The sequence below is a fragment of the Symphalangus syndactylus genome, chromosome 14 (genome assembly GCF_028878055.3).
Source record: "Symphalangus syndactylus isolate Jambi chromosome 14, NHGRI_mSymSyn1-v2.1_pri, whole genome shotgun sequence".
Taxonomy (NCBI): domain Eukaryota; kingdom Metazoa; phylum Chordata; class Mammalia; order Primates; family Hylobatidae; genus Symphalangus; species Symphalangus syndactylus.
Genome location: NC_072436.2, coordinates 103,577,526 through 103,604,105, shown reverse-complemented (window position 1 = coordinate 103,604,105; position 26,580 = coordinate 103,577,526). Strand labels below are relative to the sequence as shown.

The 26,580-nt window shown below is 37.9% G+C and overlaps 1 long non-coding RNA gene across 1 annotated transcript in view; it reads left to right on the top strand.

Moving 5' to 3' along the window:
* The window catches only part of LOC134732514 (uncharacterized), a 109,690-nt gene that overhangs the window by 9,800 nt on the left and 73,310 nt on the right, over window positions 1–26,580 (top strand). The window lies entirely within an intron of this gene.

Sequence of the window (26,580 nt, the reverse complement as noted above, 5' to 3'; positions counted from 1 at the left end):
TGCATGGGATCAAGGCTGGTAGCTTGAGCTGAGCACAGCCTGTCAGGCTGAGTGGGTAGAAAGAGCCCAGTGGGCCAGAGAAAAATTTATTCAAAGTTGCCACTGGCCACAGAGGTTTCCAGCTGGCAAAGTGACACCCCAAGAATCCTGTGACAGTATTAGCTCAACCATTAAAAAAACAGAGAAAAAAGAACCCTAGAAATTCATATTCCAAAACAAAAGTTATACCTGGGTAGTAGGATTATGGGCTACTTTTAGTTTTTTTTTTTTTTTTTTACACTTTTTAGTGTTGTTGATATTTTTTATATGATCATGCCTTACTTTTGTAATCAGAAAAACTTTTTTCTGATTTTTTTCTATCCTTATTGCCCTTTCTAATAATAAAGTTAATCTATACCAATTGTTAAAATTTTAGACTATAGAAATGTATGAAAAATCTATAAAAAGTGAAATTCATCCATAATTTCAATTTAAAAAATTACCTAGTGGTAGCCACTGTATTTCTCAAGTTTGCTCTGGTAACAAAATGACACACGATCATGGTGACTTGCAATAGCAAACATTTATCATTCCTTCACGTTACCAGAGGGCTTGGCTATGGATGTGCTGCAGGTCCTGGGATCTGCTCCTCATAACTTCTCATTCTGGATCTCAGGCTAAAGGAAGGGCCCTGCTCTGTGACATTCCTCTACTCACAGGAAGGGAAGAGGAGAGGCTGAACCAAACCACCCGTCACATTTAAAACATTAGTGTGGGTCAGCATAGGACACACCTGTGCATGTTGCATTGACAAAGCAAGTCACGGCCAAGCCCAGCATGACTGGGTCAGGGCAGTACACCTGCTTGGCAGGAGAGGAGAATTATCTACCACAACCACAGGTAGCATTTTGGTGTACATATCCTTACAGACTTTTCAATATGCAAGAGCATGCCTACATATACACATGCATACTTTTAAAAAATGAAATGACACATGCTGTAAAATTACTTTTTTCTCTTGAGATAATGTCTCTGTCACCCAGGCTGCAGTGCTGTGGCATGATCAAAGCTCACAGCAGCCTCGACCTCCCAGGTCGGGTGATCCTCCCACTTCAGCCTCCTGAGTAGGTGGGAGCACAGGTGTGCACCACCATGCCTGGCTAATTTTTGTATTTTTTGTAGAGAACAGGGTTTCACCCTGTTGCCCAAGCTGGTCTCGAACTTCTGGGTTCAAGTTATCTGCCTGCCCTGGCCTCCCAAAGTGCTGGGTTTACAGACGCATGAGCCACCACACCCAGCCAAAATTATTTTCTTAAAATTTTTTTGGTAGACATTTTTCTAGGGCAATATCTTTATTCTTAACTGTTCATTTAGAATTCTTACATTTTCATTTGAATACATAATATTCTACTTTATAGATACATCATAATTTCTCTAACCTGTCCCTCTATTCATGGATATGTAGGCTGTTCTCTTTCCTTCTTTCTATTATAAATAGTCCTGCCATGAACATCTTTGTTCATATGTCATTGAATACATCATTTAGATAAATTACTAGAAATAAAATCACTGGAGCATTCAGAATGCACTTTTTTTTGAGACAAGGTCTCACTTGATCACCCATGCTGGAGTGCAGCGGTGCAATCAAGGCTCACTGAAGCCTCAACCTCCCAGGCTCAGGTGATCCTCCCATCTCAGCCTCCTGAGTAGCTGGGACTACAATGCCCGGCTAATTTTTTTTATTTTTTTATTTTTTGTAGAGATGGGGTTTCACCATGTTGCCTAGTTTGGTCACCAACTCCTGGGCTCAAGCAATCTGCCCCCTTGGCCTCCCAGAGTGCTGAGATTACAGGTGTGAACCATCATGTTCGGCCAGAATGCACATTTTCAAGGCTTTTGGTAAATGTTGCAGATTGCCTTCTAGAAATCTAATTTATACTCCTGCCAAGAGTGATGATTTGTACTTAAAAATCTATTTACTCTTCAAGTCTGAGTTTAAATTAAACTTTCCATAACTTCTTTTCTTAGTAACTCCAGCCAGAATTGATTCTTAACATGGTACTTGAATTTCTTAAGTATATGTATTTATTGTCATCTCAATTGTAAGTTTCTGGAGGGCAGGGACCATTCCTCGAACTGCTTTATTTTCCCAGAAGGGATTTGCACACTCTCCTGGTTCATGCATGCCTGGATAATATTTTGAGTGCTTAACTGTTTTTTGCCTCCTAGTATTTTTCCCTTTCCTATCACTGTACTTTCCTGTCCCTCCGTTTTCTGATCCCCTATTAGGCAGATCTGTAGTTCACATGACCTCAGGGAAGGTACAAGGGGAGAAGATAGGGATGATTGTGCACAGGCAGTAGCAGAATGCCTGTCTTTCTGGGTTTTGTTTTTAAAAGATGAAAGCCCAGAGATGGGAGAGAATTCTCAGGCATAGAAGCAGCAAGAGAGAGAGAGTGGGACTTCTTTCCAGTTTTAGGAATGAGTTCCCCAGAGTGGGGAGGGAGACAGGGGCTGCCTGGGAGATTGCACCCTGCTTCCAGGCAGAGCAAAACAAATGCTTCTACAGGCACTGCTTCCTGAGACCAGAAAGCATTGTCTGTAGGAGCATTCAGGCTTGAGCCTGACTCTGGCAGCCACTGGCAGGAATGGCACTCAGCCTTTGTTTTTTACACTACTTAGCTGTTGTTCCTTCTCCTTCTCCTTATTCCTCCTTCCTCCTCCTTCTCTTCGTCCTTCTTCTTCCTTCCTCCTCCTCCTCCTTATTCTTCTTGAAATCTCCATCATTTGAAACTTAAGAGATTTCACATACAAATCCAAATATCTACCTTCTCTTGAAAAAATCTGGAAGATCCGGTATTGCCAGCCACACTCCTGCGTGGAAACCCTCACAGGGAGTAAATAGTTGCTGTTCCCTTCAGATGAGTGGGGCACCAGTGCACCTGATTCCCACAGTCCCCTTCACCATCTGGCCTTGCTCACGTATAGCCTTGAAGCCTGGTCTGAGCAGCCTCTCAGAAAACTCCTGTGCCCTAGGTATGGATCAGCAACAGCAGAGCTCCAACCATGTAGCTCACCAGCACTTGTGTGGACAGTTAGGATAAGGATTGGGTGTCCACCCCCAATGCTTAAATGCCCGAAAGTCTTTCAGACTTGAGACAACTTTTGGGATAGAGGTAGAGGCCTGAAAATGACTGAGGTTGTTTCCTCTCATCATTTTGGGATGAGGCTCAAAATAGAAATGAAATTGTCTATGGAAGCAAGAGCTCTTCCATTTCTTGCACAGTTGAGCTTGTGATTTAAGAGTCATACCCTGTTCATACTTTAAAAATTCATTAAATATTTACCGAGTGTTTACCATGAGCAGGCACTGTTCCAGGCACTTGGGATACAGCTATGAATAAGACAAAACTTCTCTCCTTATGGTGATTACACTCCATTAGCCCCACTGGTAAGACAGTCCTCCTTTAACTTATCTGAAGCATTTGGTAGAGTTAATGGCTTCCTCTTTGTTAGGACACTTCATTCATTTGGCTTCCAGGATACACACATTCCTGTTTTCCTCCTCCTCAGTGACTGCTCTTGTCTTTGCTGGTTCCTTTTATTCTTCCTAACCCTTTAATGTTGGAGGTCCCAGGATTTGGTCCTGCATGCATCTCTCCTCTTCTCTTATTATACTCACTCTCTTTGGGCTATCGTTTATTCTCCCAAATTTAAATAGCATCTATATGCTTAATGACTTTCAAATTTGTTTGTCCAGCCCAGATGACTTCATTGAAGTCAGGACTCCAACTGCTTACTCAACCTCATCACCTGGATGTCTTGTAGGCATTCCAGACTTGATGTGACCCCCAAACTTCTCTAAAAGACCTGCCCACTCTCTAGCCTTTTCCATCTCAGTTGGTGGCACTTTATCTTTTCAGTTGCTCAGGCCAAGCAACTTGGAGTCATTCTTGAGGACTCTCTTATACACACCATATCCAGCCTGTCTGCAAAAATTTTTGACTCTACTTTTAAGATATATCCAGAATCCAACCACATTCAACACATCCCTTTCTACCACTGAGGTCCAAGCCACCATTCACTCTCACCTAAATTATTGCAGTAACCTCCTTACTGGTCTTTCTGTTTTTGCCCTTGTCCTCTATAGCCTATTCTTCATACAGTACTCAGAGTGATGCTGTTAACACACCCACTATGTCATGTCTCAATCTCTAAAATCTCAGTGGCTTCTCAGTTGCCTTAGGGTAAGACCCTGGTAAGGAACTATGTAAGTTCATTATGTCTCTGGGCTCATGGCTGGTCTCTCTCTCTCCTTCCCTCAATCTGCTGTAACCATATGACCTCCTTGCCCTTCCCCAGGGACCTTGTGTTTTTTGTCCTTTGCCTGAAATCTTCTCCCTTCTGATATCAGAGCTTCTCAGTGAAGGCTTCCCTGACTACTATATTATGATTGGACTAACTCATTCCACAAAACTGTCTATCCCCCTTCCTTGATTGATTTTCCTTCCATAGCACTTACTAGCACCTAACATATCATGCATTTTACTTATTTATTTTTAAATTTTTATCTTTTTAGAGAAGGGGTCTCACTCCATTACCCAGTGGAGTACAGTGGTGCAATCCTAGCTCACTGCAGCCTCAAATCACTGGGCTCAGGTGATTCTCCCACCTTAGCCTCCTGAGTAGCAGGGATTACTGAAATGCACCACCATACCTGGCTAATTTTTTAAAATTTTCGTAGAGAAAGGGTCTTGCTGTGTTGCCTAGGTTGGTTTTGAGCTCCTGACCTAAGGTGATCCCCCTGCCTTGGCCTGCCTCAGCGCTGGGATTATAGGCAGGAGCCATTGCACCCAGCCTTATTTATTTTATTAATCTCCTGACTCCCTCCACTAAAATATAAGTTCCCTGAGGGCAGGGTTGTTGTTGTTGTTACTGCTGAGTCCCCAGCGCCTATGTTGTTGCTCCATAAATATTTGTTGAATGAATGAATAAATAAATGGATGAATCTTAGAGGAAGTCCACCTGAATTAACAATGGGTTACAGGGAGGAGGTTTGCTTGTCTGTTCCATACTCGTTTATTGTGAACTGACTATGTGTTGGGCCATGTGGTCATTTCTGAGAAAAAAAGAAAAAATAAGACTGTTTCCTCTCCATTTTTCAAGTTCCCGTGGTGACGTAGCCCTACTTACCCAGAATCTGCTTGGAGGTCAAGGCTGATTTGCCTAAACAGCACTACTTAGGGAGCTGTGGGGCAAGGGTGTACTTTTTTTTTTTTTTCCTGAAAGTCTAACGCATTATGTCGTGTGCTTCTGAAAACCTTTTTTAGAGATTATATTTTGGCTGGGCACGGTGGCTCCCACCTGTAATCCCAGCACTTAGGCGGGCGGATCATGAGGTCAAGAGATTGAGACCATCCTGGCCAACATGGTGAAACCCCATCTCTACTAAAAATACAAAAATTAGCTGGGTGTTTGTGGCATGTGCCTATAATCCCAGCTACTCAGGAGGCTGAGGCAGGAGAATCGCTTGAATCTGGGAGGCGGAGGTTGCAGTGAGCTGAGATTGTGCCACTGCACTCCAGCCTGGGTGACAGAGCGAGACTCTGTCTCAAAAAAAAAAAAAAAAAAAAAAAACCAAAAAAAAAAAAAAAAAGGAAATGAGAAAGAGATAAACTTTTAATTAAGCCAATTTTAAGCCAATTTTACTATTAGAATATCATGTAACTGCTTAGGTGGTTAGACTTAAGAAAAAGGTTTTAGCATTACTTTTTAACTTATATCTTTATGAGCTTTTTTCTCTTTTTCTGGGATAATAGAGATGTGACTGAATTGTACTTTTTGTAAGGAGCAGGCCAGCCAATATTCAAATTTGAATTTTAAAATGAATCTCTTCCTGTCACTACAGCTGTGGATCAAAGGCAGTGTGAAGTAGCAGTAAAATGGTTGATTAAAGATTATTTTACGTTGAAATATGTTTTTTCAAATGTTATTGTAAAGGAACTGAGGAAAACCCCACAATCTGTTGAGTGAAAGTAGGACACTTGTTAAGCATTCACATGGGACTCTGTAATAGGCGAAGTCAAGGTTCTTAGACAAAAATTGTCAATGTGGGAGGCCCTTACAGTTATAAAAATGACATGGGGTCCTCAACATCCTTCTAGAACATTGAGAGGATCTTGATCATACATCGCAGGGTGCTCAGCGCATTGCCTGCTAGTAGAGGGGTTGGAATGGAGAACTGTGCAGAGAGACTGCTATTGCTGGAGAATAAATAGGCAAAATGGGAGATAAGTACGTCTTCTATACTAAGGAATTCTAGATACTAATGATTTTGCAATAACATGATAAACAAATCAGAAACAAACAGAAAAGAAAATTCTCTCTCTCTCTGGGAAAACCACTGCATTAGCCTTTTTCCCCATGACTTTCCATGATTATATATGAAAGATTCTCTAGTATTTAATGGGAAAAAAGAAAACTTCTAGAGACCTAGGAAGAGTTTTGGTCGAAAAGACTAACAGGTTTTAATCTCAAGCTCTGGGAGGTGTCTCGCCTCTGTAAGTAGAAGCAGATTTGATATCATTCCTTTAATTAAAACCATCTGATGCACAAAATCCCTTCTCAGTTGCCCTAGATAACTTATTTTCCAACTCCACCTTCAAATGGTTTGTCTTCCAATGAAGTGTGTTATCGTTTATTCAAAAGACTGATAACCCAAGAGTCGTGAATAATGGAAAAATGACAAAACTTGCTATACATAATCAGTTGGCAAAGGAAGGAGAAATAACAGCTGCTTAACTGTTATAACATATATTTTTAAACTGAGCTTGTCAGTCAGTGTAACTGCCAAGTCACAGATTTTTTTCAGTAATCTCAAGAAGACTTAAAGCCATACAGATAGGAGTTTGTTGGTGGCTTTCTTCTACCCCGAGCTCTTGTCTTTGGAAATATTGGGCAAAGAGAAAGGGTGATTTTAGAACTGAGCTGTGCAGGGTCCCAGATGCTCTAATGTAATGCCAACTGAACCCAGACAGTGACTTCCACCTCCATGAATGCAGGTAGGCACTGATATATGAAACAATTCAATGTTCTCCTGAAAAGTTGATTGGCAGTCAAATTAAGGTAAATTAAAATAAATACTCAATGCAATAATGGAGCTTGATCTATATAGAACTCTATGAATAATCATTTTGCAAGATCAGGATTTCTTGGAGAAGCATGTTGATTCAAGTGACTTGAGCTGGAATTCCAGCTCCACCCCTTATGGCTTTGTAAATGTTGTTAAGGGATATAACCTTAAGGAATCTGTCTTCTCACCTATAAAATTAACATGTACTAATAAAATCTTATTGGGGAGGTTCTATTAAAATGAGTTAATGAATAGATAAGGGATTTGCTTATTATTTTTTAAAACTTATAAAACTGAAAAATATGGAGAATAATTTAACAGGTACCCATGCACCAACCACTATATTTAAAAGTAACATCTGCCTTATTCTTCCCTTTTCTTTTTTTAGAAATCAAATATTACAATACAGCTGACGGTTTCTTATCCCATCCTTTTTCCTTCTTTCACAGATATAACCACTATTCTGAAGTTGTATCTTTACCATTCATATTTTTGTGTTTATTTATTTATTCATTTTTGCGATGGAATTTCACTCTTTTGCCCAGGCTGGAGTGCAGTGGCATGATCTCTGCTCACTGCAACCTCCACCTCCCAGGATCAAGCAAGTCTCCTGCCTCAGCCTCCGAGTAGCTGGGATTACAGGTGCCCGCCACCACGTCAGGCTAATTTTTGTATTTTTAGTAGAGACAGGGTTTCACCATGTTGGCCAGGCTGGTCTCGAACTCCTGACCTCAAGTGATCCACCTGCTTCAGCCTCCCAAAGTGCTGGGATTTACAGGCGTGAGCCACCGCGCCCGGCCGCATCCCTATTTTTGTATGTGTATGTATCCCTAAACATTATATAGCATTGTTTTGTAAGTTTTACGTGCTTACATAAATGGAATAGTTCCAAATCTTTTTGCAATTGTCTTTCATGCAACACTGATTTTGAGATTTAGCGGTGTTGCTCCATTAATAAGCAGTATATTCATTTAAACTACTATCTAGTATCTCATTATATGTAATTATTTATTTCACCAGTAAAAAAGCTTGAGCTTTTAAAATTTTTTTTCTATTCATACAAGGTTGCAATGAATAGGCTTTGCATTTAGGAGTAAAATTATGGGCCACAGGGATGTACCTCTTCAGTTTTGCTAGATATTGCCAAATTACTCATTGAAGTATTTGTAGTAGCCGTATGAGAGTTTCAATTTCCCCCTATCTGCCTCCCAACAATTAGTATTTTAGATATCTTCTTTTTCTGAAGTGGTATCTCACATTAACTTCATTTTAGCTAGTGAGGCTGAGAAATTTTCAGGTGTTCCAGTTTTCTCTTGTGTAAATTGTCAGTTCATATCCTTTGCCCATTTTATTATTGTATTCTTTGTATTTTTCTTACTGATTGTTAATTTTATTTATTTTAAAATATATTTATAAGGGGTACTATACCTTTTTCAGTTATATGTGTGACACATAGCTTATACAAAGTATGTAGTTTGCATTTTAACTTAGTTTGTGTCATCTTATATAATTTTTAATTTTAATATAACATTCTATTATAATAAAAAATGCAAATCAACCATTTCCTTTATGATTTGTGCCCCTGGCTTCTCTTTTAGGAAAGAATTCACTTCTCCATTATCACAAAAATATTCTTTTCCCATTCTTTCAAAATTCTAATATTTACACTTAGGATTTTAGTGTGTCCATGTAGTGAGGTTGGGATCAGTTGTACATTTTATTTTTTTTTGCATATGGACAACCTTAGTTGCAGTGACGTGTATTATGCAGTCCATTCTTTCCCACTGACTTCTGATGACATCTTGTATTCATGTGATTTTTTTTTTTTTTTTTTTTTTTACCCTGAGCATTCTCTTCTATTTTACTGGTTTATTTTCTCTTTCTTTGGACAGATATTGTTTTTTACAAGTTTCTATAAACTTTTGTTTTAAAGTTTAAAACTCCTGTTTTAAGTTCAGGAGCACACATGCAAGTTTGTTATATAGGTAAACTTGTGTCATGAGAGTTTGTTGTACTGATAATTTCATTACCCAGTATTAGACCAAGTACCCACTAGTTATTTTTCCTGATCCTTTCCCTCTTCCCATCCTGCAATCTTTGGTAGGCCCTAGTGTCTGTTGTTACCCTTTATGTGTCCATGTGTTCTCATCATTTAGCTCCTACTTATAAGCGAGAACATGTGGTATTTGGTTTTCTGTATCTTTGTTAGTTTGCTAAGGGTAATGGCTTCCAGCTCCATCCATGTTCCTCCAAATGACATTATCTCCTTTTTATGGCTGCATAGTATTCCAAAGTATATATGTATCATATTTTCTTTATCCAGTCTACCATTGACGGACATTTAGCTTGATTCCATGTCTTTGCTATTGTGAATAGTGCTGCAAAGAACATACATGTGCATGTGTCTTTATGATAGAATGATTTATATTCTTTGGGGTATATACTCAGTAATGGGATTGCTAGGTCACATGGTAGTTCTGTTTTTAAGTCTTTGAGGAATCACTACACTGGTTTCCACAATGGTTGAACTAATTTTACACTCCCACCAACAGCGTATAAGGGTTCCTTTTTCTCTGCAACCTCAGTAGCATCTGTTATTTTTTGACTTTTTAATCATAGCCATTCTGAATGGTGTGAGATGGTATCTCATTGTGGTTTTGATTTGCAATTCTCTAATGATCAGTGATGTTGAACTATTTTTCATATGCTTGATAGCTACATGTATGTGTTCTTTTGAAAAATATTTGTTCACGTCTTTGCCCACTTTTTAATGGGGTTATTAGTTGATTTCTTTAAGGTCCTTATAGGTTCTGGGTATTAGTCCTTTGTCAGATGCACAGTTTGTGAATATTTTCCCGCATTTTGTAGGTTGTTTATTCTGTTGATAGTTTCTTTTGCTGTGTAGAAGCTCTTTAGTTTAATTAGGTTCCACTTGTCAATTTTTATTTTTGTTGCAATTGCTTTTGAGGGCTTAGTCATAAATTCTTTGCTTAGGCTGATGTCCAGAAGGGTATTTCCTAGGTTTTCTTCTAGAATTTTTATAATTTGAGGTTATACATTCATATTTAATCCATCTCAAGTTAATTTTTTGTATATGATGATAGGTAGGGGTCCAGTTTCATTCTCGGTTAGCCAGTTTTCCCAGCACCATTTATTGAATAGGGAGTTCTTTCTCTGTGGCTTATTTTGTTGACTTTGTCAAAGATCAGTTGGTTGGAGGTGTGCAGCTGTATGTCTAGGTTCTCTATTCCATTCCAGTGGTCTACATGTCTATTTTTATACTAGTACTATGCTTTTTTGGTTGCTGTAGCCTTGTAGTATAGTTTGAAGTCAGGTAATGTGATACCTCGGCTTTGTTCTGTTTGCTTAGGATTGGCTTGACCATTCATACTCTTTTTTGGTTCTACATGAATTTTAGAATTTTTTTTCTAATTTGGTGAAAAATGACATTTTGATATGAATAGCACTTGATATAAATAGCATTGAATATCATAATTTGATATGAATAGCATTGAATCTGTAGATTGCTTTGGACAGTATGGCCATTTTAATGATATTAATTCTTCCAATCTATGAGCATGAAATCCTTTTCCATTTGGTTGTGTCATCTCTGGTTTCTTTTAGCAATGTTTTGTAGCTCTCCTTGTAGAGATCTTTCACCTTCTCGGTTGAATGTATTCCTAGATATTTTATTCTTTTTGGGATATTGTAAATGGGATTGTGTTTTTGATTTAGGTCTCAGCTTGAGTATCATTGGTAAAAAGAAATGCTAATTTTTGTTTATGGATTTTGTAACCTAAAACTTTACTAAAGTTGTTTATCAGGTCTATGAGCCTTTTGTTGGACTCTTTAGGGTTTCCTAGGCATAGAATCATATAATCAGTGAAGAGAGATAATTTGACTCCCTCTTTTCCTATTTAGATACCTTTTATTTCTTTCTCTGGCCTGATTGCTCTGGCTCGGACTTCCAGTACTATGTTGAATAGGGGTGGTGAGAGTGGACTTCCATCCTTGTCTTGTTTCAATTCTTAAGGAGAATGCTTCCAGCTTTGCCCATTCAGTATGATAGTCTGTGGGTTTGTTATACATGGCTCTTATTATTTTAAGGTATGTCCTTTGATGCCTACTTTCTTGAGGGTGTTTGTCACGAAAGGATGTTGGATTTCAACAAAAAGCTTTTTCTGTGTATATTGAGCTGATCGTATGGTTTTTGTTTTTAATTATGTTTATGTGTTGAATCACATTTATTGATTCGTGTATGTTGAACCAACCTTGCATCCCAGGAATGAAGCACACTTGATCATGGTAAATTAACTTTTTCAAGTGCTACTGTATTCAGTTTGCTGGTATTTTGTTGAGAATTTTTGTATCTATGTTCATCAGGGATACCGGCCTGTAGTTTCCTTTATTTGTTGTTCTTTTGCCAGATTTTGGTGTGAGGATGATACCAGTTTCAAAGAATGAGTTAGGAAGGAGTCCCTTCTTTATGTTTTGGGAATAGTTTCAGCAGGATTGGTACTAGATCTTCCTTGCCTGTAGGGTAGAATTCGGCTGTGAATCAATCTGGTCAAGGGCTTTTTATTGATTGGTAGTTTTTAAAAATTATTATAATTCAATTTCAGAACTCATTATTGGTCTGTTCAAGATTTAATTTCTCCATAATTCAATCTTGGGAGTTTGTGTGATTTCAGGAATTTGTCCATTTCCTCTATATTTTTTAGTGTGTGTGCATAGAAGTGTTCATAATAGTCTTTGAGGATCTTTTGTATTTTTGTAGGATTGGCTGTAATGTCACCTTTGTCATTTCTAATTGTGCTTATTTGGATCTCCTTTCTTTTTTTCCTTTTTAATCTGGCTAGCAATCCATCACTCTTGTTTATTCTTTCAAAGAATCAATTTTTCATTTTGTTGATCCTGTTTGGTTCTTTGGATCTCAATTTCGCTTGGTTCTTCTCTGATTTTAGTTATTTATTTTCTTCTGCTGGCTTAAATAAAAACTTAAGTGACTCTTTCTTGGGGGGTTATCCATCACCTCATGTATTTATCCTTTGTGGTACAAACAATCCAAATATACTATTTTAGTTATTCAAAAATGTATAATTAATATCTTTTTTACTATAGTCACCTTATGAGGTCTTGTTCATTCTTTCTATTTTTTTGTACACATTAACCATCTCCACGTTTCCCTCAGGCCTCTACTACACTTCCCAGCCTCTGGTAACCATCCTTCTATTCTCTATCTCCATGAGTTCAATTGTTTTAATTTTTAGCTCCCATAAGTAAGTGAGAACACGTGAAGTTTGTCTTTCTATGTCTGGCTTATTTCACTTAACACCATGACCTCCAGTTCTATCCATGTTATTGCAAATGACAGGATCTTGTTCTTTTTTTATGGCCAAATACTACTCCATTGTGTATATGTACTACATTTTCTTTATTCATTCATCTGTTGATTAATACTTAGGTTGCTTCCAAATCTTGGCTATTGAATAGTGCTGCAATAAACATGGGAGTGCAGATATCTCCTTGATACACTGATTTCCTTTCTTTTGGGTATGTGCCTAGGAATGGGATTGCTGGATCGTATGGTAGCTCTATTTTTAGCTTTTTGAGGAAACTCCTCCAAATTGTTTTCTATAGTTTTTGTACTAATTTACCTTCCCACCAACAGTGTATGAGGGTTCCTTTTTCTCCTCATCTTCTGCTAGGTTTGGGATTAGTTTGTTCCTTGTTTTTCTAATTTTTTTAGGTGCAATGTTAGATTGTTAATTTGAGATATGTCTATCTTGTTGATCCAGCATTTAGCGCTATAACCTTTCCCCTTGACACAGCTTTTGCTGCATCCCAGAGACATTAGTTTGTTGTATCTCTGTTTTCACTCGTTTTAAAGATTTTTTTGACTTCTGCCTTAATTTTGCTGTTTACCCAAAAGTCATGCAGGAGCAAGTTGATTAGTTTCCACGGCATTGTGTGGTTTTGAGAGTTCCTCTTGGTATCGATTTCTGTTTTTATTCCACTGTAGGCTGAGAATATGCTTGGTATGATTTTGATTTTTCTGAATTTATTAAAACTTAATTTTGTGACCAAACATATGGTCAATCTTAGAGTATGTTCCATGTGTAGACGAGAAGAATATATATTCTGTGCTTGTTGGCTGGAGTATTATGTAGATGTTTATTAGGTTCAATTGGTTGAATGTTGAATTTAAGTCTAGAATTTCTTTGTTAGTTTTATGCCTCAATGATCTGGCTAATGCTGTCAGTGGGGGATTGATGTCCCGTACTATTATTGTGCAGTTGTCTGTCTTTTCCTAGGTGAAAAACTTTCACTCTATTTGTAACTCTGAACTATGTATAAAATATGAATTATCTGCTATTTAAAGGTTTGATAAAGTGTGCTTTAAAGCTTTTGGGGCATTTTTCTTGTGGCTAGATCTTTACTGATCAATTTGAAACTTTATATAGGATTTTACTGGTTTTATATTTTTTCATTAGCCAGTGTTGGCAATTTATATTTTTCTAGAATTTTCATTTAAATTTCACCTTTATTGACATAAAGTTTTACACAATATACTAATTTTTTAAAAAATCCCCATTCTATCTATAGTTATATCCCTTTTTTGTTCCTAGTATTGTTTATATATTCCTTTTTTCCTTAATCAATTTTCCGGAGATGTGTATTTCCTTTGTGTGTTTTTTCTCCAAAGAATCAGTTTTTTGTTTTACTGATTAATTCTGTCTTTGTTTTCTCTTCTGCTTTTATATTTATTTATTTATTTTTATTTTATTTTAGTTTTTTTTTTAGAAGTGGAAGTCTCACTATATTGCCCAGGCTGGTCCTGAACTCCTGGTCTCAAGCAATCCTCCCCCTTAGCCTCCTGAGTAGCTGGGATTACAGATGTATGCCATTGTTTCCAGCTTACTTTCTATTTAACATTTCCTCTAAACTTACTTACACTGTTGTTCTTCTCACTTCTTGAGTTCCTGGGCTTGTTACTTTTCTGTCTTTTTTTCCCCCAACACATGCATTTAAAGGTATATATATTTTGTTTTAAAGCATACTTACACTACGTCTCACACATTTTATGTTATGTTTTCATTCTTATTTAGTTGCAGGTATTAAACATTTCCATTATTATTTCTCCATTAATTGCAAATGATTTAGAGGCATGTTTGTGTATTTCTAAATGCATATTTTGACCTTGTAGTTGTTGGTCGTTAATTTTATTACATTTTATAATCAGTTTAATGCTGTTATTTTGACTCTTTTAGATTTCCCTTTCTTTTTTTTAAATCTACTTCTAGTTCCTAATTGAGCCTGTTGTCATGTCTGTTCGTTTTGTTTTGTTGCAAGTAATTTCTAAGCATTGGCTGTATTTTCAATTGTGAGCTCATCTTCAGTTTGACATTTTGCATGGGCCTCCTGTGAGGTTTGAACATTTCTCTTTAGGGTATTTTGCATTTATTTCTACCAGAAGCCCCAGGGTTTCAATAGTGCAAGACCTGTTTTTATGTTAATTTCTCAGTTCATTATTTATCATACTGGTAGTATAAATCTGACCCCCTACATTTACCTGTCACAGGTCTGAGATTTTTATTTTTTTTCACATGAACTTTCTTTCCTTTCCAGAGCCCTTATAGATTACAAGATCTCCTACTGCTTGCCTGAACTGTGAGAGGTTACCTTTCTGGAGTCCTAGTTTTGCAGGAAATTCAATTCTAGCTTCTTTCCTCTCAGCCTCTCAGGGGATCAAAAAAGTGCCTTATGTTCCTGGGAAGATGTTGAAATTCCAGCCCCAACCAGGATACCCCCTGAGTGACTGAGACCTCTGCTTACATGCTTGCTACTCTAGTTTTGAGTAACTGTTCATTTCTGTAATTCTCCTTTGAGATCGGCCATATATTAAGAATGGTTTTGGTTACATTATAAAATTTCTAATTTTCCGAGAGAAGGAAAGGATGTACTGTCTGATCAGGCAAACTTATTGGTATTACCAGTGTAGAATTTTACAAATGCAATTTAGAGAAAGTTCTTATCTTGTGCTGTAAACTATCATTTAAAAAATAATTATTCTTGTAAATAACTTTTTATGTATTGGGTTTTCTTAAAGTAGGCTAGACATAATTATTTTAAATTGAGTTCACTTAGAAAGGAGACATCTAAGTATGAATTATGGTTCTATTCTAAGGCTGTCATAGAGTCTTGGAAAAAAGAAAGAGTCTTGGCTTCAAGGAAATAATGTAATTTCATTTACTGCTGATTTATGGGAATATTGAGATTTACACCACTATTAATTCTCTGGACCAAAATCAACTGGAGCCTGTTGGGCAGTGTAAGCCCAAGAAGCTCAAAGTGACGTGCACGGTGTTGTATGTCCAAAATGATGAGTTTTGGCATTTTGATAGATTGACAAGCTTTGTACTTCTGTGCTTTTTCACTGAGTTCTAAATATAGAAATGGGCTTCTTTCCCCACATAGAAAATAATAAGAATTTATTTCCTAAAGAACAAATTTTTTTTTCCACTCTAGGCCTGATTCTCTTTGACAGGATGAAGATTTTCTTGGGAATAGATGAGATTTCTTTTGGTTGGCCAGAGTGCCTGTCTACTGAAGGCCCCAAATACTAGTTGATACACTCAAGTTAATATGGATCCCCTCTCCTTTGTTTTGAATATTTATTACTCATACGTTTTTATTTTGCATTAATGTAGAAACTCATTTCAAAAAGTATGGGGCAGTCAATAAACTCAGATAATTTCACACCAGAACTGCTTTGTTTGTTGTGAGAATAGTTTGACAGCTTAGGAAAAATTAGTAACTTGATTATGTGAGCTGATACTTGAAGATGTTACCTGAGTTTAGGAACCAACTATGACAAGGAACCTACTAACAAGTGAGAATTCACGCATGTTAGTGCATTTAAAATATAGGGCTCATTTAAATAATTGGTAAAAGAAATATAAACAGGATTCTAACTAATAAATATCTGATTTTCTTCACAGCTTTTGAAATTGGCAAACATTTAGCCCTTAAAAAAAAGAGCGACCATTGGGCTTACCTTCTGTTAAAGCCTCTTTGTCTGGCTGAACCCAAAAACTTTAGGGGAGATTGAAGTAAAGCTGGAGGGAAGGCAAGTCAACCATCTCTGTGGCCAAGTGTACTCTCATTTCCTTATGTGGTCTACATGAGGCCAGCCCTAAAGCATCATCAGATCATTTTAACATAAACTTTGGGATGAGTAGGCAATTACTTCATTCAAGAGATGAACAATCTAACAATTGAGTCATATTGAGTCTTCTTGACACTTTGCTTATTTCAACTCTTTACAGTAACTATTTAATACATCAAATTCATAGTGCATGACTAGTCAAATATTTTTTGACACTCTACTTGCCAGTTGGTATAGCTAATTCCTATTTCTAAACTTAGAGAATTGCATTCTTATTAGGATTTTATAGAAGTTATTTTGAAACCCTCTCCCAAAGACAGCTAATGCAGTGGTTAGGGATACTGTCTGTGTTCAAATCCCAGCTCTGCCTCATTGTGTGGTTACCTTTGGCAAAGTTGCTTCAGTGTCTCATTTTGGAGACAATAACAGCATTGCTCTCATTGGGTAGTTGGGAGAATTAGAAAATACATAAAAAGCATGTGCCTCCCATGTAGTAAGCATTCAGTGTTAGCCATTGTAATTAAATATGCATATATTCTGCATGAAAACATACTCAAAGAACCTAAAGTATAGCTCTTACCAACATACTGATTTTTGAGACAGTTTCTATCATCCGTTTGGGAAAGGAAATTTATTTTTTCTCCTGAAAAAGTAAGCAATCTATCTAAGCTGGTGATTCTACCAAAAAAAAAAAAGTCTTTCTTTTTGGACATTTCAATCTCTTTAGGAGTGAACCCTAGAAAACTAAGTTCAAATTTTAGCTCTAGCTGTGCTTGGCTAATAGCTCCTCTTTCTAATCCAGCATTTAGTGAAATAAATTTGGTTTTCAAATTTGGGCAAGGGAAACTTAAATATCAATTGTTGTTTTATTCATACTGCCTTGTCTAATTCCTTTAATTGTCTTTGCAATGTCATTTTACGGTTCCCCTGCTCCCCATACCTTCTTTTGCTGTTTAGAACAGAGGCTTTTCCAACTGGAACTATCCACTCTGACTTTTGAAATGCTAGATTTCCAGCTGTTAACAGAGTGTGTGTCAACTGCAGAAAGCCTGTGCTTGTGAATTTCTGGTTTGCATTAGACCATCATGCTTTATTGTTCTAAAGGCTCTTGAAGAAGGGTTCAATTCCACGGTGCCATGCAACCTCTCCACGATGGGGCATTTCTTTCAAACAGCTGTTCACTTTATGTTCTTGATTTTAGAAATCACTTGGGTAAATCTTTAGATACAGTTCATCACCATCATGTATCAAATGAGGATAATCTGAATCCCTTGAAAGCATGCATAAAATATGTAATTACCCTTGAAAATAAGCACAGATAATTTACTGGTAAATATTTGTTTCACCAGACCACATCCCACTTCTCCAAGCTGCAGTCTGTACTCCACAGATGCTGGTAAAACCCACATTAAAAAAACTGGTTCATTATGGTCCTAAGTCAGTGGCTACTTCTAAAGCTCTTTTTTTTTCCTTTATTTTTTTTTCTTTTTCTGAGTCAAAAAGTAGTAAGAGACAGAGTAAAGGATCTTTAATTTATTCCACTGTTGACTTCCCTGACAGCAATTTTCATTACAACCCAGGCTCGTGTGCTCCTGCTCATTAGATTTCATTTAAACACTCGGAAAATCAAGACCCTCCACACCTGAATTTCTTATACTTCCCTCTCTGGTCATCCTAGCAATGTGTTTTCTCTGCAGCTAGGTATGTAAGGACAGCCCTGGTATCAGCCTCACACTTTGTCTGATTCTCTTCTTCCTTCTAGCTCAACACTGTCATCTGTAGCTCTCTTCTGACATCCGCATCTAAAAATTTCCTTTGACTTGACTGGTCATTCTCCTCTGAACCCCCTACAAGAAGTTGTCATGTCCATTTCCACTGACGTAAGACATCCTTGAGATTAGAAATCAATCTGTGCACACAATGAATAGTCTCATATATTGTCTTGGATTTCTAGCAATCCCAATCTAATTGCTGGTTGTCTTCTCCTATCTCCAACTCCAAGAGGGATTGTAGAGATAGAGACAGGCTTTTATTTCTTTGGCATCACAAGAAAAAGTACTCTACTGTCCATGTCTGTTTATGTATTTTGTCCATTGTCTCATCTGTGTCTAGTGTGCCTTTGTTTTCAAATGACTATTATAGTGCATATTAAGCATTTATTTATTAATAATGGTGTCCAAAATAAATTTTCAGGTGTACTATTTAAATATAGCATAAGCAATATATTGTCTATGCCTTGCTTGACTCTTGATACCTTGCCTTCCTATTATCTAAAATCAGAGAGGGAAAGTTGGACAAAGACAGCAGGAGAAAATGGAGAGATTGTAAAAACTTACCTTAAGAAAGTCAAGGATGGGCTGGGAGGATATGTGGAAGACACTAAAAGGGATAAAAGATTCTTCTAACCATATGATATGTACATATTTGCTTCTTTATCTTTGTCCTAGAGTGTCTTTTGCGTAATCAAATAAAATCATCACAAGAAAAAGAAGGTTGGTGGTATTTTGTTTGGGAAGGAACCTTATTATGTTTTTTGATTTATGCTTATGGATATATCAATTCAGTTTTCCTGGGTCTCAACCTTATAAGATCAGAGTTCTGGAAAGGGTTAATGAGTTAATTTGACTGCAGCATGTCTGCTTAGTCTGCTAATGTATAGTAATTTATGAATATTGCAATTATGCATAGATATTTAAGATGGAGAATATTCCAAGCATGCTTAACAAATCCATTATCCGTGAAAAGCTGTATGTATTTAGATGATTCCTAGGGTAATAGCATTCTCCATTCCACATGTTTTAAGATGTTTTCTTGAGCGCTTCAGTCCGTCACAGAATCTCTGCCTGCTGACCCCACTGATGTCTGTTCACCACTGCGAGGAAGTTCTTTATACCCAAAATAGACCTTCTTAATTTTACTGTGCTTGAGGTTAGGAATAAAAGGAATAACAGAGCTAGAATATATTTACCTGTCTTCCTTGGGGGACTCAGGTTTGAGGTGAGACATGAAGGAGGTGGTGTTAATCAAGCCCAATGCAGATGTGGGTGGGTAAGGAGACAGGAAGAAGAGGTGTAATGGTTAATTTTATGAGTCAACTTGGTAGGCAATGGTGCCCAGTTGTTTGGTCAAACACCAGTCTAGATGTTGTAGGTTTTTCATTTTTTTAGATGTGATTAACATTTAAATCAGTAGGCTGGGCGCAGGGGCTCACACCTGTAATCCCAGCACTTTGGGAGGCTGAGGCAGGCGAATCACAAGGTCAGGAGTTTGAGACTAGTCTGGCCAACATGGTGAAACCGTCTCTACTAAAAATACAAAAAAAAAAAAAAAAAATAGCCAGATGTGGTGGCAGGTGCCTGTAATCCCAGCTATTTGGGAGGCTGAGGCAGGAGAATTGCTTGGAGCTGGGAGGCAGAGGTTGCAGTGAGCCGAGATCATGCCACTGTACTCTAGCCTGGGCGACAGAGCAAGACACTGTCTCAGAAAAAAACCAGAAGCCAAAAAATATTTAAATCAGTAGACTTTGAGTAAAGCAGATTAACCTCTATAATGTGGGTCAACTCCATGCAATCAAGTGAAGGCCTTGAGAACAAAGACTGAGGTTCCCTCCTCACCCCCTAAAGAGAAAGGAACTTGAATTTGCCTCAAGACTGCAGCACAGAAATTCTGCTTGAGTTTCCAGCCTTTGCTTCAGACTCAAGACTGGAATATCAACTCTTGCTGGTGTTTCCAGCCTGCATTGTGGATTGCAGCTTGCCAGCCCGTACAATTTTCTTAAAATAAATCTCTCTCTTTCTCTCTCTTCCTCATCCCTCCCTCCCCTCTCTCTCCATAGGTAGATAGAGCCAGAGAGATATAGATGTATCTATATCCCCCATTGATTCTATTTTTCTGGAGAACCTTAACTAATACAGGAGGGGAAGAAGATGTTAGCAGAAAGAACCATGTAGGAGCCATACATGCAAAGTTACAAAGTCCTTGAGGCAGGAGGGAGCTGGTGTTTGAGAAAATAAAAACAGGCTTACATTGCTGAAGCATGGAAAGCTAGTGTCTGGTGGAATAGCCAGGCTGGATTTTGTGTTGTGAAGTTGTTTAGGCAGAGCTGGGACTTTAGACACAGCTGCAAACATTAATTCTTTGAATTTGTATAGGACTCCTTTAAATCCACTCAATCTTCCAATTTTTTTTGTTATGAAGTGTTTATGTATTATGCATTCTTATACTTTTCTTACTACTATGTAAGATTTCTACAAATCACTTTCATACACTAAAATGTTCATTCTTTTCTCTCTTTTCATTTCTCCCTTCTTCTTTCTTTACAGTGTGCTGCCTCTCTAGGCATTTTCTCTTTTGACCTTCAAATTCCTCATGCACTTGATTCGCCTTCAGATTCCTTGTACACTTGAGCATTTCTGCACTCTGGGTCTTTAGGCCCCACTTCATGCTTTGGTTCCACAGTTTATGCATTTTCAATCAATTGGCTCCCCATATCCTTTGCTGTGATATATTAGTCCCAGGATCCTGACTTTTTTTTTTTGAGAAGTATTTATCTCTCATTCTGCATTGTCTTGGGTGTCTGTCCATAAAGGTGCCTTGCTTTTCTTAAGATAAAGTGTGGGATGTGGAATTCCTATCCTTAAGCAGGATAGAAAATGATAGGACAAGATTCATCTCATGGTGTCTTTCTGAAGAGATGTCCAGCTGTTCCTGTTAAGTCCTCAGATCTGCCCTGGTTTCTATCCTTTCGAAAAACTGGTTTTTCAGTTTTGCCTCCAATGCTGTAAGCTACTCCATCTACTCCCAGTAAATCCCTTCTCTGCTGAAGTTAGCCAGAGCTAGTTTCTGTGGCTTACAACATAAGGAGTCTACTTATCCAGCATGAAAGGAGAAAGGCGAAGAATTCGGTGTGGCTGAGGGGAATGGTATGTGTGGGAACAGTGAGGATAAGGCAGTTTGGGGCCAGGTTTTAAAGGGCAGCAGGAAAAGAACTGGGGAATAAAGATGTTCACTGGGAGGACATAGATGGAATGTGTTCAGCTAACTGAGAAAATAAAGCAAAAGCCAGTTGGGCCCATCAGGGAGTTTGTTACTGAAGAGCTTAGGAATTCCCAGAATTCCAAGGTATATGCAATCTCAGGGAGGTGACGTGGATTCTGTGCAAAACATGGGAACTCGATCCACTGTTTTGGCCAACAGAAGAGAACTGGTCAGCCTGGATTGTAGAAAATAGAAGACCAATGAATTAGTGTCATGAGAGAGCATTCTTTGTATGTGCTGCATGTACCTGTTCATCACAGCCCGAACCATGATTCTCAAGGCCCCAAATGGCCAAACAACTAACTCTCCTTGAGCTAATTCTGTGGCCATAAAGAATCTTATTATAAAGGGGTTACTCATGTAACTTCTTCTGGAGAAGGAATATGAGGCTCAGGCCAAGATGAGGATTAGGACTTGTTTAGCAGGTACTTTTCCATGAAAATTAATATGCTGACAATTTTGGTTCTTACATGACTTTTGCAGGCTTAGATTATGTGAGTCCGCTGCTGTGATACTGATCAAATTTCTGAGCCTATGAATCTGAGGACAAGGCTGTAGACTGCAGTGAATTCACTCATTCAAGTAGCATTATGAAGCCCGAACTTCTTTGCACTTTCCATGAAGCCATGCTTTTTTTTTTTCTTTTATAGGCAAAGGATGCCTAGAGGAAGGTTTTTAAGGTAGTAAATGAAGAGATCAGTTTAGAAAGAATCATGATTGCAAGGCAGAGAGATTCTGGCAGAAGGGAGGAGGGAGCAAGGTACTGTAAGAACCCTGAGGAACGCTTAAGAGATCTGGATTAAGGTCACAGCGGTGAGAGGGGGTGGAGATGGCAGCTGCTGGATTGAACTAGGATCTTCTGGATCTTGATGACCTGCTGGATATGAAGGGTGAGGGCTAGGCTGTAATCAAAGATACCAAAAGAGTGTCTTCTTTGTCACTTTTCTTTCATTTTTTAACCGTATCTGAATTTCCACAAACAATGCTGCAATAGTTAAAATTGTGACAGTATGAAAACAGAATCTGAATTAAATTAGTGCTATGTCAGCCCATTGCACTAAACCACAAATTCCCTAAGAGGTTTAGAAACATATTGGATAAAGTGAAATTAATCCTTGAGAGCCACAAGTTGACATATGTATATGCTATGAATCCATAAACTATACTGTGTGCAGTGGAAAAGGAAGCTAAAAAATCCATATGAACACCCATCTGTATACTGTCCTGTGAATAAAGCCTACTTGACAATGCCAATTTCTTTTGTAGTGTTGAACCAGGAAGAGGCTCTGAAATGTTAACATTGTTGACCTTTACAGTCCGATGTGTTGTTGATTGCAGCCCCAGACAAACTTGATGAGGCTTTGCAATCAGGTCACCGTTTAATATGACTCACTATCCTAAATTTAGAAAAGGCTGTGATTCTAATAGCAAGTGACAAAAACCAGAGAATTTCAAGATCTTGTCAGCTGCTCTGGGTTACATTCCCCTCCAGGCAAAGTCAGAGTTGCCAGCCTCGTTAATGAAAATTATGAGCCTGTTAGCAGAAGAATAACCAGGAGGTGCTGCCGATAAGAAGTGAGAGAATTAAAATGCTCCTTAACTTTTGGCTTCAGACTTAAAATAGTTCCTTTGGTTTTAAATATTTTTAAAAGCAAGACCTGAAAGTGAGTTTTGTGGCTTTTCACTAGCTTGCATGAAATAAGGGGTTGTGTGGTTATGTGATGAATTCAGGATCATTACCACAACCCTTCTTGATGCTGGAGAGCAGACTTTCTGCTTGAGTGTGTGAGAAAACGGTTTCAGATTTGCCCCTAAATTATAAAATACAGCAGTTCATATTTGACTCTGGAGGCCTAGCCATGGACATTTTGAAAATGGGATCTCACTGAAGCCCAAACAAACCAGAAACCTTTATCATCTGACTCTTGCAGGCTTATCAATATTTCACTCTCAGGGGCACAAAGAAGGCTTTGTGCTGCTGAGCTGAGAGGATCTGCTGGAGGAATGTGGTTGGCAGAGAATATGCCACAAACTTAAAGAGAAAAGAAAATAGAAAGCCAGTGTAGACCCTGTCAAAATGAGGTGCCGTGCTTTTATTCACACTCTGGGCGTGCATCTTTATGTTGAGCAGATCCAGGGACATCAACATGCTGGCTTTGTATTTTACGTAAACATTCCCCTTTCATTTATCTTCTCTTCTGATTAGCAATCCTATGTTTAACGTGATTCAAATTCTAATATGCTTAATTTTATGAGAAAACAGCACAGGCTTTTCAACTTGGGGTATAACAAGTGATATTTAGTCTCTGTTTTAACATAATTGGGTAAAGATAGGATTCATGGGAGCCCAGATTTTCTAAATTCGAATCCCTAGCTCAGGTTCTTCAAACATTTTTTGTATTCAGTGCAGATCTTTGAGTACTCGACATTTTGATAGCAAACCCCCAAACACACTGGGCAGCTAAAACGTCAATGTAACTACTCCTATGGTAAGATCATATTTTGCAGTGTTCCTTAAACCATGCGCAGTTATTGCAATAGTCACTGTCTCCCTTCAGCATGGTGTTGCTGTTTCAGTAGATTTACTGTCCTGCCCACATTCTCTTATATGCGCATGAGGCGAGCATATCACATTTCTAGTAAACATACTATCTTTCTTTAAGTACTGTGCTTCTTAACACATTCTAAATTTGTTATACCCTGTGCTGTACCCGACCCCACAAACCCACATTCCATCTGGCACGCATTGCTGGAAGGATGTGTTTTACTCTGTTGTAGTAAAAATAAACTTTATACATAGATGAAAACTTGGCAGCATACTTACATGGTTCTTGAGAATGCCTTGGCACACTGCCTTTGCACAATATTGACATCTCAGATGATCTCAGGCAAGTCACAGAAATTTTGCGCCTCAATTTCCCCTACTGCAAAATCAGAGTAAATTCAGTTGCTATAGAAATAATGATGAAAGCATTGTGAGCTCTCCAAAAGTAATTGGTATATAATCTTTCTGCAGGCTTGGATTCTCCAGAAAGCTGATTCTGAGATGGCGATCAGCTCACAGGAAGGGTACCAGAGAGTATTCTTGGAATCAACAAGTGTGGAAGGCATGGGACAATGAGGACATGGCAGGCGAGGGATTGGCTGTGCTTCCATGTAATAAAGGCTCAGCCACCCCATGGGGAGCTCTGAGGCTCCTTTAGAGTTGTACCAACTTGGAGTTAGGGACAAGATCTTTATCCAGTCATTGAATACAGGCTGCCTTCAGCTGGGGCAGTTCCTGGAGAAGGCCCTCTGCAGAGGGCTGTCATCTTACAATCTTCCCAGCAGGTGGAAAGCAATTTTTCATTCCTGAAGTGGGGATCGGGGCAGCACATCACAACATACATTAGCAAAACCAAGCTAGGAGCAGCAAATGTGAACAAGTTTGCTTTCTTCTATGGTTGGTGGCTTCCAATGAAGCCAGAATTATGGCATGGATGAGTACAGTGAGAATTCCTTTTCTTTACTTCCAGCCCACTACACAAAGTTCCAATACACTCTGATGCTGTAGTCTAGCTTAAGGGATTCTAGCAGGGAAATTGCTAAAGGATCCCTTCTAGGATCTGGTTGATCTTCCTGCCTTCAATGAGCCTGTCTTCTTTGTACACTCAGTACTATATAATCTGGTTACATTTTCTCTCTAGTATTGAATTCTCTAATATTCAAAGTGAAACATTTATATCACTGTCTTTCAAGTCTTGGTTCTATATGCAAAAATGATCAGCTGCCTAAAGAAGAGAGCTTACATGTACTTGACATATCTCCTAAGTTTTGTAAGGTAGAGCAGTAGTCCTAATTTCTCCCTTTTTATGACATTGATGTTCTGAAAATATCAGGCCAATTATCTCATAGAGCATTTCTTATTCTGGATGTGACTGATTGTTCCTGCATGCTGTTGTTTAACTTGTTCCTCTTAAGGGTAGGAAATTAGGTAGATCTAAAGGCTTGAATAAGGTTCAGGTTAAACATTTGGGTAAGAATACTCGATTATATCCATTTTGGAAAACAAAAAGTTACAAAACACATTCTGGAACTTCAAAATACATGAAGTAAAATTTGACATAAGTAAGGGAAAAATGGGTGATTCTAAAATTATACTTCAAAATACATGAAGAAAAAATTGAAATAAGTAAGGAAAAGTAGGTAATTCTAAAATTATAGTTGAAGGTTTAAAACCCCACTCTTGAGGGAAGATTGCTTCAGTCCAGGAGTTTGAGGCTACAGTGAGCTATGGTTGCACCACTGCACTGCACTCCATCCCGGGTGACAGAGCAAGATCTTTTCTCTAAAACAAACAAACAAACACTTCTCTTTCAATAATTAAAAAAACACTGCAAAATATCAGTAAAGGTATAGGGAATCTAAACAAGGCTATCAAGCATCTTGATCTAATTGATATTTATAAAACATTATACCTCAATACTGATCAGTAAACATTCTTTTGAAGTATACAAGGTATGTTCATCAGGATACACCGCATGTTGAACCATAAAACAAGCCTCAATAATTTAAAAAAGATTGAAATTATATAGAGTGTATTCTTTGATCATAATGGCATTTACTTGTAAATTAATAACAATAAAGTATCTAGGAAACCGTCAACAGTTTGGATTAAACACATCTAAATAATTTATGGGTGAAATAAATCATAAAATAAATTAGAAAATATTTTAAACTAAAAGCAAATAAAAATACAATATATCAAAATTTGCAGGAAGCAGCTAAAGCAATGCTCAGAGGGAAATTTATAGCTTTAAATGCTTATATTAAAAACAAAAAGCCTAAAATCAGTAGCTGAGGATATACTTTAAGAAGCTAGGAAGAGTGAAGGAAACCCAAAGTAAAGTAGAAGAAAGGAATTTAGAAAGATAAGAGCAGAAATAATAATAGTAAAAAAAGGAAACACAGCAATTGGAAAGCTTATACATTGTTGGTGAAAGTGTAAATGGTATATTCACTCTGGAAAAAGGTCTGGAAGTTTCTCATAAAATGAAATATATACCTACCCTAGGACCCGGCAATTCCTCTTCTGGGTATTTATCCAAAAGAAATGAAAATATATACTGTTGACCCTTTAACAACATGAGTTTAAACTGCGCAGGTCCACTTACAGGTGGATTTTTTTCAATAAAAGTTACACCAAGTGTTCCTGCCTTCCCTCTACCTCTCTACCTTTTTCACCTCTGTCAGTTCTGAGACAGCAAGACCAGCCCCTTTCTCT